The sequence below is a fragment of the Mixophyes fleayi genome, chromosome 3 (genome assembly GCF_038048845.1).
Source record: "Mixophyes fleayi isolate aMixFle1 chromosome 3, aMixFle1.hap1, whole genome shotgun sequence".
Taxonomy (NCBI): Eukaryota; Metazoa; Chordata; class Amphibia; order Anura; family Limnodynastidae; genus Mixophyes; species Mixophyes fleayi.
Window position 1 is genome coordinate 204455823 of NC_134404.1, and position 15701 is coordinate 204471523.

The 15701-nt window shown below is 47.2% G+C and overlaps 1 protein-coding gene across 1 annotated transcript in view; it reads left to right on the forward strand.

Annotated features, from left to right (window-relative positions):
• The window catches only part of RNF217 (ring finger protein 217), a 93927-nt gene that overhangs the window by 38140 nt on the left and 40086 nt on the right, over positions 1–15701 (forward strand). The gene's annotated exons all lie outside the window — the stretch shown is intronic.

The window sequence follows — 15701 nt, forward strand, 5'->3', positions numbered from 1 at the left end:
CTGTGTGTACATAAGATTCTAGTGTTGTTTGTATGACAATAAATATACTGTTGTACGTTTATAACTGCATTTTGCCTGAGTGACCATACGAATCCTAGAAGGTGCTGGGTAGACTTCCCTGGCATAGAAAGGCACCCGTGGGTCGCCAGCCAGCGTGAAGTGGGTAGCATTGGGCCAGATACACCCAGTATCTTCACACTTGTGTTCTCTTATAAGGTAATATAGTCAAATCTAAAATTTCCATATATCACACTTTTTTTTTTCTTCTTGTTCTCATTTACATTTAACACATACATATGTAAATCATTTTTGTGTTTCACACATCAAGTTCACGTGTTTAAAACTACACATTAGCTCATACTTGCCAACTTTTCCTCGTTGGCTTCAGGGAGATTCCGGAGGAGGTGGGCGTGCGGGGTCGGGGCTTGACGAATCACATCATTTTGGTCACGCCCCCAAACAAAGATGCTAAGATGGCACAATATTTTCGTTGTTAAACCCCGCCCCCACCACTTATTTATTGCGGGGCGAGAACCGGGAGGTTGCCCTGCTCTCCCGGGAGCATGTGAGGTCTCCCGGAAATTCCGGGAGTGTAGGCAACTATGCGTTAAAGAAAAGCAGCTAATGAATATCTAGAGACTGAAGTGTCTTTTACATTTCTGTCTCCATTACTGAAGTCATGTTGTCTTACCTGTCAGTCTTTGATTAAATCTTGGTCTTCATGAAAATGGCCACCTCCATAGGCATCAATACATAGACATAGGTCACAATTTCTGAACTGTGTCATCATGCCACAGATGTCTTGTACTGGTTCAGCATCAGGGAGAATGCCAGACTCTTCAGGGAGTGAGGGAGATCACCCCTATTTCAGGGAGTCTCCCTGACATTCAGGGAGAGTTGGCAAGTATGCATTAGCTGCAGTTACAATCTGACCCCTACAATCATAGGAACTGTACTGCATGACTTACAAAAACTTCCCATACTCCACAGTAAGCCATTCCAGCATGATCTAGTATCGTACATAATTGTTTTTCTCTTTCATTCAGTCTGGGGGACACTGCTTACCATGGGGTGTGAAGGGGAGCATGGGAGTTGGCACCTAGCTAGTTAATTTCTAGCATTGCTGACAGACCCCTCCCCTCCCCTCTACATACCCCCGCCTCTTCCTCCTCAGTTTTTTCTAGGTGCCCATGGAGTTAGGCACTGTTTTAGTTGCTGCTAGATTTTATTTTATTTTCTTGTTTATTTTGTTGGAGAATATCTTGGGCAGACCTGGGAGTGTGTTCTATTATAGAGAGCAAACTCACAGAACAGCAGCGCAGGCACTGCTCTGTCTGCTGAGAGCCAGATGCTCTCACTGGCAGAGCAAATTAGGGTGCTTGAATACAGAGTGACTAGCGGTCTCTCCGGACCTCTTTCACTCTTGGGGCCTCACCGATAACCGGCGCTGCCTTTAGGCATGCAGGGCCGGTTATCGGAATGAAAAGAATGCCGCGGCCATTTTAAAAAATATAGCCGCGGAGGAGAGGAAACGGAAGGGGGCCATACCAAGATCCCCCCTCATACATAGGAAGGGGCATTGGGGGGAAAATCCGCTGCGGAGACCTCAATTGAGGTGTCCACTACTCTGCCATATACTATTTGTTTTATTCTATCCCCGTTAATGGGGCAGGAAAGCACTACAGAGAGACAGCATTATCAGAGTGGGTGGAGCTATGATATAGAGCTCCCCTGCTCTCCATGGAAAGTTGGATTAGCCCAGCCTTTTTGGCACCAAATATAAGTCCGGGAAAGGACACAGATCAGACGGAGCAGACACCAGGCACTGCTGTTGGACTTCTCCCCTGTTTGGGCTAAGTATCTGATTTATTTAAACATATATTATTGTATTGCTGACTGCAAAGTGGGCTAGTGGAAATTATATTATAGTTCTCCCACTTGCAAAGTTATTTTGTTTTGGTTTAATAATTTACAAGTATAACTTTTATGCCTGTTCTTTTTTATTTTTCATATTGTTTTCTATGCTGTCTCTCGCTCTCTAACAGCTAAATTTAAGTGTGTATGTTTGGTGTGCCTTCCTTTGTAAAATGACAGATAAAGGAAAGGGCCCTAAAGTAAAGTGTTTCACTTGTTCAAAATGTAATGCAAAATTACCTAGTGGGCAGAGAGACCCGTTGGCTCTATGTTCTGTCTGCGATGCAGGGGGTCCCCCTATGCAATTCCAGCTTGTTGCAGCCCCACTGACGGAGGACCCTGCCTGGGTGGCCTCCCTGACACAGTCGGTTTCCTCTTTAGCACAGATGGTGTCACGGTCCAATCAGCTGATGTCTACTGTGGCAGCCGCGGTGGCTAATAGTGCTAGTACGCATTTGGGCCTTCCTGCTGTCACAGGTTCTTTTGAAGAGTCTATGCCATGACCTTCCTCATTGCTTACAGACCAGGCCCCTGTTCCCACAGAGCCGGAATGGTCCGCAGCTTTTATTAAGGGTTTGGTTAAACTAAACCAGTTACTTGAATCCCCAAACATCCCGCCTGCTAAGAGGAAGAGGCCTAGACCCACTAATATCCTTATGGTCCTTTCAGACACGGAGGGGGTTTCTGAGGAGGAGGGGGAAGTATATTCTGATCCTGACCAGGGGCAACCTTTGATGCAGGAAGAAGACCCTAAAAGCAATTTTGTTAATGATTTGGTTTTAGCGGTAAGAAAGGCGTTGGACCTCCCTGAACCGGAGGATCCTACTCCTAGAGACAGAAGTCTCTTTAAGAAGGCCAAAAGGAAGGCTATTCGTTTTCCCCCTTCGGTAGAACTCAGAGATATTGCAGAGGGAGCCTGGAAACAGCCTGATAGAAGGTTCTCTGTTCCCAGAAAGTTCTCTTCCCTGTTTCCATTACAGGAGGAAGATGTGGCCCGCTGGGAGAGTATTCCTAAAGTAGATATTCCAGTAGCCCGTTTGGCCAGACACACTTTACTACCAGTCCCAGGTTCGGCAACTCTGCAGGATGTCAATGATCGCAGGGTGGAATCCCAGCTAAAATCTATATTTGTGGCTGCGGGTTCTTCCTTTTAGACCCACATTTGCTTCAGCTTGGATTGCTAGAGCCATGAAAACATGGGCAGACCAACTGGCAGAGGCCTTACAGGACTCTGAGTTACTTCCCCTGCCTTTGCATCTGAAAGAGGCATCGGGGTACCTTTATGAGGCAGCTCAGAGCTCAGCGTCTGTGTCCTCTTCTATTCAGGCTACATCCATTTCAGCTAGAAGAACGTTATGGCTGAAATCCTGGGAAGGAGATTCGGAATCAAAGAAGTCCGTTGAATCCATTCCTTTTTCAGCAGCAGGTTTGTTCGGGCTGGAATTGGATACTATGGGAGGGAGCAAAAGCACTTCTTTGCCGGTATTCTCAGGTAGGGGCAGGACTTCTCGGGTCAGCTCCTTTCGTCAGCCCTTTAGAGGGAACTCCTGGCCTAGAGGACAGTCATTTAGAGGTAGACAGCCAAATGTTCGAGGCTCCTCAGTCAGGGGTAGATCCTCGTTTGCAGCTAGGCACCAGGCCTCTAGGACACAGGAGAAGCCAGCGTCCTGACGACCACTCTACTCTGCCAGAGGTGGCACCGCGGGGGGAAACGTCTGTCTCTGTTCGGGAACAGTGGGCAGCGTCATCCCAAGGCACTTGGATTCGGGGTATTATAGCAGGGGGGTACATGTTAGACCTGCTGGGTCCGGTACCAAATTGTTTTTTTGTTACACCTCTACCCCGAGGGCGATCAGGAAGTCAGGCAATACAAGTCTGTGTCGCCTCTCTTCTTTTACAAAGAGTCATTTGCAGCCTAAGATTCACAGTGGGGTCCTCCCATTACCAGAGAGGTTGGGGGACGGTAATCTTGCTCCTCCGGCTCCAGGGACCTTGGTCGGTCCAGGAATCAGCCTTACCAATAAATGTGTTACAGTTGTAGGCAATTCCTTTAGCCCTTCGGGGGGCCCAGTCCCTCCTTTAGGGCCACCCTGTCAGAATTCAGTCCGACAATGCCACGGCTGTGGCATATGTCAACAGGCAGGGAAGAACCAGGAGTGCAGCCGCAATGAAAATTGCAGCTCAGATTTTTTTGTTGGACAGAACAATAGGTTCCGGCAATTTCGGCAGTATTCATTCCAAGAATAAGGGATTAGGAGGCCGGAAGTCGAAATCAAATGATGCCGGGGGAGTGGTCACTCCATCCGGATGTATTTCAGTCTCTAGTTCAGAGGTGTGGTCTTCCGGATATAGATCTCATGGCCTCCAGACACAACAAGAAGGTTCACAGGTTTTTAGCAAGGGTAAGAGATCCCTTAGCGGTGGCAGTGAACGAAATGATGATGTCATGGGAGCTCAGGTTGGGATACCTGGTTCCTCCGATTCCCATTCTTCCTTGCATGCTCAGACGAGTAAGGCAAGAGGGTCTTCCGATAAGATAAGGATTTTGTCTTTCGCCACGAGACGACCTCCTTCTTCAAGTTCCCTTCAGTCACCAGAATTTTCCTCAGCTCAGTTTAATGGCATGGAGGTTGAAGCCAGCCTCTGGAGGGCTAGGGGTTTTTCCTATAGTGTAGTTAACACTATGATGCAACTTTGAAAACCAGTTTTGGCTCGCATCTATCAGCGGATTTGGAGAACCTATATCAGATGATGTGAAAATAGGTCATATCACACGTCTTCCTTTCGTCTCCCTCGCTTATTGGCTTTTCTTCAGCATGGGCTGGTAACAGGTCTTCGTTTAGGTTCCCTAAAGGTTCAGGTATCGGCACTGTCGGCCTTTTTTCATCGGAAATTAGCGGAGTTACCAGATATCAAGACTTTTCTTCAGGGAGTCTTACATATTCAACCTCCCTATGTTCCACCTAGAGCACCATGGGATCTTAACCTGGTACTGGACATGCTTAAAGGGCCTCCCTTTGAACCTTTACCTGAGGTAGATTTTAGGTGTTTGACCTGGAAGGTTGTTTTTCTTTTAGCAATTGCATCAGCACGTAGGGTATCTGAATTGGGAGCTCTGTCTTGCCGGGAGCCATATTTGGTTTTTCATGAGGACAGAGCGGTTCTGAGAACACTCCCCTCCTTTGTTCCAAAAGTGGTGTCGTCTTTCCATTTGAACCAGGAAATTGTAGTTCCGGTTTTTTCATCTTCTTCTCACTCTGATCGGCAGTCTATGAAAAAGTTAGATGTGGTCAGGGCTCTCTGTATTTATGTCAAAAGAACATCTCGGATTAGACGAACCGATTCTCTGTTTGTCCTATATGATTCTAACAAAAGAGGCTGGCCAGCCTCTAAACAGTCCATTGCAAGATGGATTACGGCACCTATTAGGCAGGCGTACATGACAGCTAACCTGCCTGTGCCGGAGAGACTTGCGGCCCATTCCACCAGATCGGTAGGGGCATCATGGGCAGCAAGAAATGGGGCTTCTGCTGACCAGCTTTGCAGGGCAGCCACCTGGTCTTCTGTCCACACATTTACTAAATTCTATCAATTTATTGTATTCGCATCCGCAGATGCAGATTTCGCTCGTAGTGCTCTACGAGCGGGGCTTTCAGAGCGGTCCCACCCTTAGGGGGCTGCTTTAGAATGTCCCCATGGTAAGCAGTGTCCCCCAGACTGGATGAAAGAGAAAAGAGGATTTATATACTTACGTTAATTCCGTTTCTCTGATTCCGTCTGGGGGACACTGCAATCCCTCCCTTCTGCCTTTCCTCTATGTGCTCTTGTTTGATTGACCTTTCTCCTTGGGGCTTTTTGAATTAACTGAGGAGGAAGAGGCGGGGGTATGTAGAGGGGAGGGGTCTGTCAGCAATGCTAGAAATTAACTAGCTAGGTGCCAACTCCCATGCTCCCCTTCACACCCCATGGTGGTAAGCAGTGTCCCCCAGACGGAATCAGAGAAACGGATTTAACGTAAGTATATAAATCCCCTTTTCTGGTCCATATCTTAGTGACTGGGGGACTCAGGAAATTATTCAAAGCTGTTCAGTTTGTTCCTACTTGCGCTTCTAAAACTAAAGCACAAGTAGGAATAAAGACATGTTCCCCAAAAAACATGGATTTACTGCAAGTCCAGTTCTTGGCAATATATTCCAAGTTTCTGTCCTCTCCCCTGAAATCCCCTCTGTTGTAGCACTGTAGGTAGAAGAAAGTGTTGCCTCACTGGATTGTAGCTGTCATAGGGCAGATCAGGAACAGGCAGAACAAAATTAACAATGTCAGCAGGCCATGGCCGTGTGTCCCAATATGTACATCTGGTATGTTGAACAGTTTGCATAGACATAATACATGACATTTAGATCACCAGAGGCATAAAGAATGTTCTATTTGTGTCTGCTTTTATTTCCCATTATTTTGGCATAGCAAATCTTATGGCAGCATCCATTTATTTTCGGAAATGGCAAAATGCTGACAAATGAGTCTTTGACAATGTTATGCCTGTTGTCTTACTAAAAAAGTGAGAAGAGTTAACAAATTGGGGTATATTTTCATATAACATATACATCACAAGTTTTCAGATGAAAGATTTGCAAAGCACTAGATGCTCCAACTGCGACACACACAATATATTGATGACTACAGGAATAGAGTCCCATCATTTTGAAACTGGAACTGCCCATGTGCCATGAAGTTTACTGGGTCCAAATAATCCTTCCGTCAACTCATGGGATAATGCTGTATAAATCTATTTCCGTTAATCCTAACCAGTCTGAATTTTCACAAGATTAGCATTTGATGTCAAAAGTTTAACTGGGGAAAAACTTTTCCCTGTGTAGGAGTCTCATAAACACTTTAGCCAGAGAAGAAGTATAACCATACAGTTCTTGATAAGAACCCCAAGGGGATTTGGGTCCAAATGAGGGGCTGCCCCTCAAAACACATCCATTCATATTGCTCTAGATCGAAGTTAACAATTGAAGAATATAGGGAATAGTACAGTAATAACACCACCCATTTCCTCTCTGCAAAAAGTCATAGTCTTAAAGTTACTAGAACAAGAGAAAAATATATTCTGCTGCGATGGGGAGACAGGCCTAGAGTTTGAGAATAACAGATTATTGTGAATAGTTTGCTTCTTGCAGGATACTGAGACATCGGGGATTGATTTTTTTGAGCAGTCTGGGATACAGCAACACATGTCATGTGATTAACACAATAAATCCACTTGCTCTCATATGTGCATTGTCTTTTTATAATAAGATTCTCATTCAGCAATGCATCATAGAGGTGTTTTTCTTTGCTACTGTAACTGATGGTAATCCCCCCCCCCCCCTTTTTTTTTTTCCCTGCATTTGTATCTGATGTAATTAAGACTGACTAAGCTTTTAAACCTCTACTGTGCTGTTATGTTGTATAGCGAACACTGTTTGATGTTGCAATTGCCTGGAGTATTCGTTGTGTCAACATAACAGCTAAACTGAATGAACTAGATAATCAGTGGGTCACAAGTAACCTGTCTAGGTCCACGCCAGTGTTTACCAGGAGTCCTTATCGAAACCACCACACTCATTTAAGGTGAACTTTGCACTCAGGCTTTATTTAGGATTCTGTGAAGGCTAGTTTTGTTATTAAAATGCATAGTGTTGATCCCCCCCCCCCATATGTAAAACCACCTTTGTGTTAACCTTACACCATACTTAGAAACCATAAAATAAAGACACGGACACCGACTTAAGTTTGGAAATAAAAAGGTCCTTTTATTTTTGCTATTAATTTTTATTTTTATTTTTATTTTATTTTTATTTTATTTTCTATAAACTATTTTATTATTTTTATTTTCTTTTATTTTATTTTATTTCTATCAAAATCTATCAAAATTTCTATCAACAATTTGGACCTTTTTTATATAGGTGGCGAAGAGCAGGGCAGCCAGCTAAACCAACATAAACCAATATTGTGGAAGATCGTCTCTTTTCCACCAACCTGGTTTAACACCTTATCTATTGGCCGGTACTATCGACTATAAATTAACTCAATACCCTCTGGACTCAAACTGGTCAAACCCTTTCAAGGCAAAACCTGATACTCCTTACTAGAGCATCAACGAGTCTGATAACGACGAGGGAACCAAGGCTACATCGCCAACACTTACGTACCGTATGTTTAACAACCATCTGACTGCCATGCTCTCCCACCACAGCCGTGTGTTCTTATGGACCACGCGGCCCGCTACCTAAAGAAAAAACTAAACCCCTCAACTCCGAAAAAATACTTTCTATAAATAAAACCATTCCTTCTGCCGACAAATGCACCCCATCCGCTCTGAAAAGATGTCTCCTATCCACCGTTAACCCGGGATGACTTATCACTACCCCTTGCATGCTATTCACGTTCTGCCTTGCGTACCCGTTTATCTTTTTAACCACCCTTATCAATGTGGCCGGGGGAATAGATGACCTCCAAGACAACCGGGGAATAATATTAGACCAACAAACCTTCATTGAAGGCCATCGGGCGTGTATCTGCGCAAGGCCCTCACGAATGTTTATGATTAAATCTAGGGATTTTCCTCTACCCACGTCATTACCTCCCAGATGAATCACAACTATATCGGGGGTACCGTGCTCCTCCATTTCCTTACACAATGTGGGAATCAACTCCGCCCATAACATGCCCCTCTTGCCCAACCACCTGATGTCAACTGGGTGTTTGAAACCGAACCGCCTATCCGCTAATCTGTGCTTCGCTGCCCAAAAAATAAACGAATGCCCCACGACCCATACTCGCGTCGTCGTCACCGTGGAACCTAGGACAAAATAAATATTCTCATCAGATCATACCCATATCTAAGAAACCATAACGACTACCACAAAACGTGTTCTAATTCTGCAGCCTTCTTGCTGGAAATAGCCCCTCCTTACCAGAGGGGCCACCCCCGTTTACTTGAAGTATTTGCCACGGAAGAAACTTTTTCATTAGTTACACATTTATACCCCATATGAGGGACACCTGTTCAACTTTTTAATATTTATTTATTTATTTTTATTTATTTTTATTTATTCTCAAAACTAATTTATTCTACCTCTTAAACAAATGAAAAGGAAAGTTGGTAACCCACATGAAGGTAAAAAACCCCTTATAACCCTGGGAGGCACACACACTAATCAGGCCTTGCCAAGGAAACAAGGGGAGAAAATCCCTTCACGCCCCCGTTCAACACAGCGAGCAGCACAGCCCTGAGTCACCAAGTGATAGAGGAGAAAAGGATAAGATGAAAGCGATAGAGAAAACTGAAAGACTTGAGGAGATGCAAGACTGTGCAGTAAGAGCCCTTTCAAGGCTCCTTATAAGGCCGGATGTATTTCTTATATGCCTGTGACCTCCATCTCCCTAGTGCTTGAATCTCGGGGACAGATGCACCCCCAACTGCAGCGGCAGTGGCAGCCCCTATCCTAAAAGAATGAGTACCATAGTCTGCAGGATTTAGACCTATTTCCCCTAGCGCCCGTTTCAACAAGGCGTTAAACTGAAATTTAGTTAAAGGGGTCTTGTCCATATGAGTTAACCACACACCCTCCCCCGTGGGCCGGAGACTAGCGAATTTATTGGCCATCATGACTGGGCATATAACTGCTCCCTGCTGCTCTGTAATCGTCAACCAATGACCTCGGCCTAACTGGTCTGTTTTTGACTTAACTATCTTACAGCGCATAACGTTAGGTTGTAAAATCACATTTCTAGACAGTAAAGCCCCCCCTACGTCATTCTTGGATCTGGCTACTAGCTCGCTAATTCTGAAAGCACCGTGATACGCTACTGAGAAAGCTAACCCGAACAGCAAAGCCTCATAATCATCCATAGCTAGCTTCTGCAAAACCTCGACCAGCCTAGCTAAAATTTGGCCGTCAATAGGCCGGCGAGTGTCACTCTTCATCGGCTGCATTCTAGACCAACCTTTCAAAGCCTTTGATATAATAAATGACTTCGTGGGATCTTGTGTACCATTAAGCCTAGCCATGAATGAAATACCGGCTAAGAGAGACCCCATTCTCGCTTTAGACACCCCCTCGTTATACTGGTTCCACATAAAGCCCGTAATAGAGGGAATCTGACCTGAAATGCTGCTGTTGAAAGACGCCTGGTAACCCAACCAATGTTCCCATGCCCCTTGATAACACCTTCTAGTCGCAGGAGCCAAGGACGCCTCCGCTAGCCACTTTATACCTATCGTATCATCTGCCAAACAGAAGGGGGACACTGTAAGCCCGTTACACGGGCATGCGGGGCCAGAGACCTAAAACGTTGCCAGTCAAAACGAGAAAGAGAGTCTGCTATCTGGTTATCTACGCCAGGAACGTGCCGTGCTCGAAAACTAATATCACACTCTAGGCATCTCAATACCAAGACTCGTAACAAGTTAATCGCCGGGCGTGATGAGGCGCTCTGCTTGTTAATAGCCTGGACCACACCCAGGTTATCACACCAAAATACCACACTCCTACCGCGCAACCGATCAGACCACAACTCTAAAGCCACGATTATGGGAAACAACTCCAAAGTTACCAAGTTCCGGACCAACCCCTCATCCTCCCATGACTGCGGCCAAGGCGCCGCGCACCACTCTCCCTGGAAAAAAGCACCAAAACCTTTCGAGCCAGATGCGTCTGTATGTAAGTCCAAGGATGTACTGGATACTGGGGGTGTTGGCCATACTCGTATACCGTTGAAAAATGCCAGAAACCGTTTCCATACAACCAAATCCTCCCTAATTTCCTCTGACAGCCGTACTTGGTAATGGGGACTACGGCAACCCGACGTTGCTAGTTGCAATTTTCTACAAAACACTCGGCCCATAGGTATCACCCGACAAGCAAAATTGAAGGAGCCTAACAGAGATTGAACCTTCCGTAAGGAGCAGGACGAGGACGACATAACTTCTTCAATCAGTGACTGTTATTTAACAATTTTATCAGGGGGTAAACGACAACAACCTTCTATTGTGTCAATTTCTATGCCTAAAAAGGCCAAGCATGTGGCTGGGCCCTCTGTTTTGTCTGCAGCTATTGGTACGCCCATCACCCGGAATAGCGCTTGTGCCGAAAACAAAATATCCTTACAACAAGGGGAATTGGCTGGGCCTATAAACAGGAAGTCATCCAGATAATGAGCTATTCCGCGGTGTCCTGTTCCCGCCCCGACACACCAGTGGAGGAAGGAACTAAAAGCCTCAAAATATGCGCATGAAACCGAGCAGCCCATTGGCAGGCATAGATCCACATAGTACTCGTTCCGAATTTTAAAACCCATAAATTTAAAGGACTCGGGATGCAAAGGGAGGAGGCGAAAAGCGGATTCTATGTCCAATTTAGCCATCATCGCTCCCTTGCCAAACTCCCTAACTAAAGTTAAAGCATCATCGAAAGACTGGTACACCACTGAGCTAATTGTAGGGTCAATCGCATCATTAACCGAGTTGCCCGCTGGGTGAGACAAATGCTGAATTAATCTAAATTTTCCCGGGGCCTTTTTTGGTACTATCCCGACCGGGGAAATGACTAAATCCTGAATTGGGGGGGATGAAAAGGGGCCCACCATACGTCCCAGGCCTATCTCCTTACCAACCTTCTCTGCCAGAATGTCAGGATGTAAATATGCGGAACGAAGGTTCCTGGCGGCGGTACCCGTCACCCCACTGTCAATGGGGAGGCGGAAACCGAGGCGAAAACCCTCTCTAAGGAAAGAGGCCTGGGCCGCATCCGGATAAAGAGCCAGCCACCTACAAAGGATTGGGAATATAATGGGAGAAGCCGCCTTAGATAGCACCCCCTGCCCCTCCCCGTCCCCTACCGACGCCAACGGTGCCCCTAGGGCAGTCTTTGAGGGGATGACTTCCTCTACAATTGGAGCAGGCGTGTCTGTAACGGCATGCCTCCCCCCTCCCGCATGAGGAGTTGTTAAAAGCAAAGCACCGATTCCTTGAGGACAGGGGAGCACCACGTCTCCCCCCGTACTGAAACCTAGCTGACTGCGGGGGGCCGTACCCCATGTGCACCCCTCCCATCTGGGCTCTATTCAATCTCATCCAGATTTCTACATCCTTATAGGCCAGGGGCATATAATGTTGGCCGTGCACTTTCTCTCGGAAAAGCTTATCATACAACCTCCAGGTACCGGGGCGTTCACAACTATGCATTTCGTTAATCAAATGGAGATATTTCCAAACGTCTATAATTGCATCTGGTCTCGTTTCCAAATAGCAGACCGAAAAAACACAGTACCCCGTTAGCCAGTTAGAAAAATTTCTATACGCATCCTCACCAACTCCACCTCTCGTGCACGCGGCCGCCAACTCTTTCTGTGTGTCCGCTGTCAGCTCGAATATGTCAACATAATACCCCCTCTTAATCTTATATCTCATACTGCGTCTAATGCCTATCGACAATGCTGTGTTCTCACACTTCACTAGCGGGCCTCCTGTCGGTGTGGAAGAGATGGTATCTAACCTGTCTCTGCTCTTCCTCTTAGCTCCCCCAAAATGAGTGTTCAGTATTTTAATCAGCTTGCGCTGACCCTGCCTAGGGGAAGATGAAGCTGACTCTGCACTGGTAGTTGAAATGCTAGAATCAGACATGTATTGTGTATTACATATAGTAGAGCCCTCATACTCACCGGATGTTCCCAGTGCCTCCTGCCGAACAGCCCCCGTTACGTCCTCATCTTCCGATCCACTCTGCCGAGCCCCTTGCTGCGTTGTTGCCTGCACCGACTCTTCTCCCCGCAGCTGAAGACTCGTTGCCCCGCCCTCGTCCATCTGTGTCCCTGCGGAGGACAGCTGCACCTGTGTCACTGGATGAGAAGACACGTTAGCATGCGGGGGAGACAAACTGTGTGAAATGTGAGGTGGGACCTCTGCCGGGGTGACTAAGGGAGAAGCATTCGTGAGATGACCATAGAAACCAGCGGGAGGAGGGACCCTTTGACTACGGTCCCATAGCTGCTCTGGTGGGGGGAGCTGAGGATCCCTACTAGAACACACAGCGGAATTATAAAAGGAGGGTCTAGGATACACGTGAAGGTACTGACCAGACAAGGAAGGATAGGGGGCCGACCACTCACTTCCACCATCTAGAACGGGCCTGAAATCTTTGGGGGGGTATGGCAGAAACCCCTGGGTGCTAGTATTGGCAGACCCGGGCTGGTTACATGGTGCCGGTGTAAAAGGCCAGCTGCCAGCTGGAACTGAAGGGCCGAAAGACCGCATTACAGAAGGGACTACGGAGGGGGCCTGATGTGAAAAGGCTCCCCAGTTATTAGAAAAACTGACCGGGGCTGGCCCCATCTAGAACGGGCCTGAAATCTTTGGGGGGGTATGGCAGAAACCCCTGGGTGCTAGTATTGGCAGACCCGGGCTGGTTACATGGTGCCGGTGTAAAAGGCCAGCTGCCAGCTGGAGCTGAAGGGCCGAAAGACCGCATTACAGAAGGGACTACGGAGGGGGCCTGATGTGAAAATGCTCCCCAGTTATTAGAAAAACTGACCGGGGCTGGCCCCAACAGCCCGGGGGCCTGGTTAGATGATATACCGGCCCTACCAGAGGATTCCAAGGAAAATAGTAGAGGGGATGAGGTAGGGGGGGGCTGTCTCTGGAACGAGGAAAAGGGAGGGGGGGGGGGGCGTACCGCCCGTTAATGCCCCATGGAATGCTGGCAAAAGGGGAAGAATCTCCTGTTGCATATTAGTGTGGGGCTGAGCCCCGTAAAGCCCGGAAACCTGGATGCTGGTGATGGATGGAGAAACAGAAGGGGGGTCAAATATAATGGGGCCCAGGCCCCTGTAGGGAGAAGGGAGCCCCTGGGGACAGGCAGGGGGAGCTGGAACCCCTGCCCCCGCTGCTTTAACGACTGGGGACCCCCCATCCTTGAGCCCAGAAGCAGGAGCTGACTGAGGGAAAACCAGGGCCGGAAGTGACCTGGCGCCGCGGGCGCCGGGGAAGGAGATCCCCTGCCCCTAGCGCCAACTGCTCCTTTCTTCCTGGAGCCTGCGCCGGTAACAAGCGGCCTAGCCGCCCGCTCCGGCGCCTTGGACCTCCTAGCTCGCCTCATGCCAGCCCCGCGAGGACCCCTCGCGGCAGCGGCATCGCTAAAACCACGCCCCGCCCCCCGCCCAGACCCGCCGGACGGACCCGGCAATACACGCTGGGTTGCAGGGGGGGGGGAGCGGCAGCCCGGGAAACGGAGGAAGGAGCCTCCGTGGAAGCCACGGAACGGGGAGGAGGAGGCAGAGGGGGGGAAAACCTGGAGGGGACAGACCTGGAACGGCGGGGCCGGGTGGATGCCATGGCACGGAGGGGGGGGGGGGGGGGAGAAACTAGGAACTGCAAAGAGGGGGAAGAAGAAGAAGATATAGCCAAAAGGAGGAGAGAAGAGTAAAAGGGGATAGAGGAAGCGAGGGAAAATATAAGAGCAGACAAAGACAGAAAAATGCAATATAAAAGGAACTACTTAGCCTGATGCTGCCAGTTATCCGGATCCAGGAAACAGGAAGCTCTCCCTCCTCGACTGCTGGATATATTCTTTCAACAACCACTCCCACCTCGTTCCAATTGGCTGATTCCGTCCCAGGCTTAACCCCTTGTTGGTAAGTAACATATTCAGCTCACAACACATGCTTTTAAAATCCTTCGGCTTAATGGCCTCTCTCATACATTTGGCTATGTGCTAAAGCCAGAAGATATTTTAGGTTACCTATATCAGAGGTATTTATGCATTAAAATGCACAGGGGAGAAGTTCCCTTAAACTCACCATGCCGTAGCATAACCATAATTACCATCCCCAATAAAGACACGGACACCAGATTAAAGTTGGAATAAATAAACGGATATATTAAATTGGATAATAACTTTTAACCTTGGAATGAATCTTAACTAGAAGCCAAAGAGGACTGTAAGGCGGACGAGAGCAGGGCAGTCGGCAACAGCAAAACCAATAAAGGTGGAAAGGTCAGACCATAGTACCACCAACCCAGGATCATACCTTATCTATTGTCCGGTGCTAAAAAATCTAGTCCAACGGCAAGACTACACCCCCCCCTACCAACCGCCAGTATAAACCAGACAATACCGGCCAAGGGTCCTGCTCACAGGAGGACCAACCATACGATGACACCATAACAAAGAGGGGGTAGTGACCTATGACCAGATCAACCGAGCACCATATGCACACTTACCGACTGCACTGCTCTCCCAGTAAAACTAAATAACAGCTATCAAATCTAAAACCCTACCAACTATAACTTGCAGGGAGGGAGGAATCCGGAAACAGGAAGACTCAAATCCTACAGGGGCTGCCTTATAACTGTGTAAAGAACCCTCCCCTTCCAGCCCCTATTGGCTGATACTCCATATGAAGCCACAGATAATAGGTGATTCATCCAGTCACTCATCCCCATGATTTTAATTTCGGTTTGTCTAATGGCCACACATCTCAAATAGATATTGGTGCTACCACAAATTGCTGTTGTTGTTGTTATTTAACATTTAGGTATATTCTCCCATAAGTGCTACCTAAGACACAATTATGATTGTGTCTTAGGTATCGCTTATGAGAGAATGGTTATCAGTTATGGATATAATTTGATAAGTAAGAATTTTATTAGAAAAGTAGCTTCCTTCAAAATGGACACAATATGGATCACTATTAGACTTGCAAATCACCCAATGTTAAAAGATGTTTAAATTAGTTTTCTG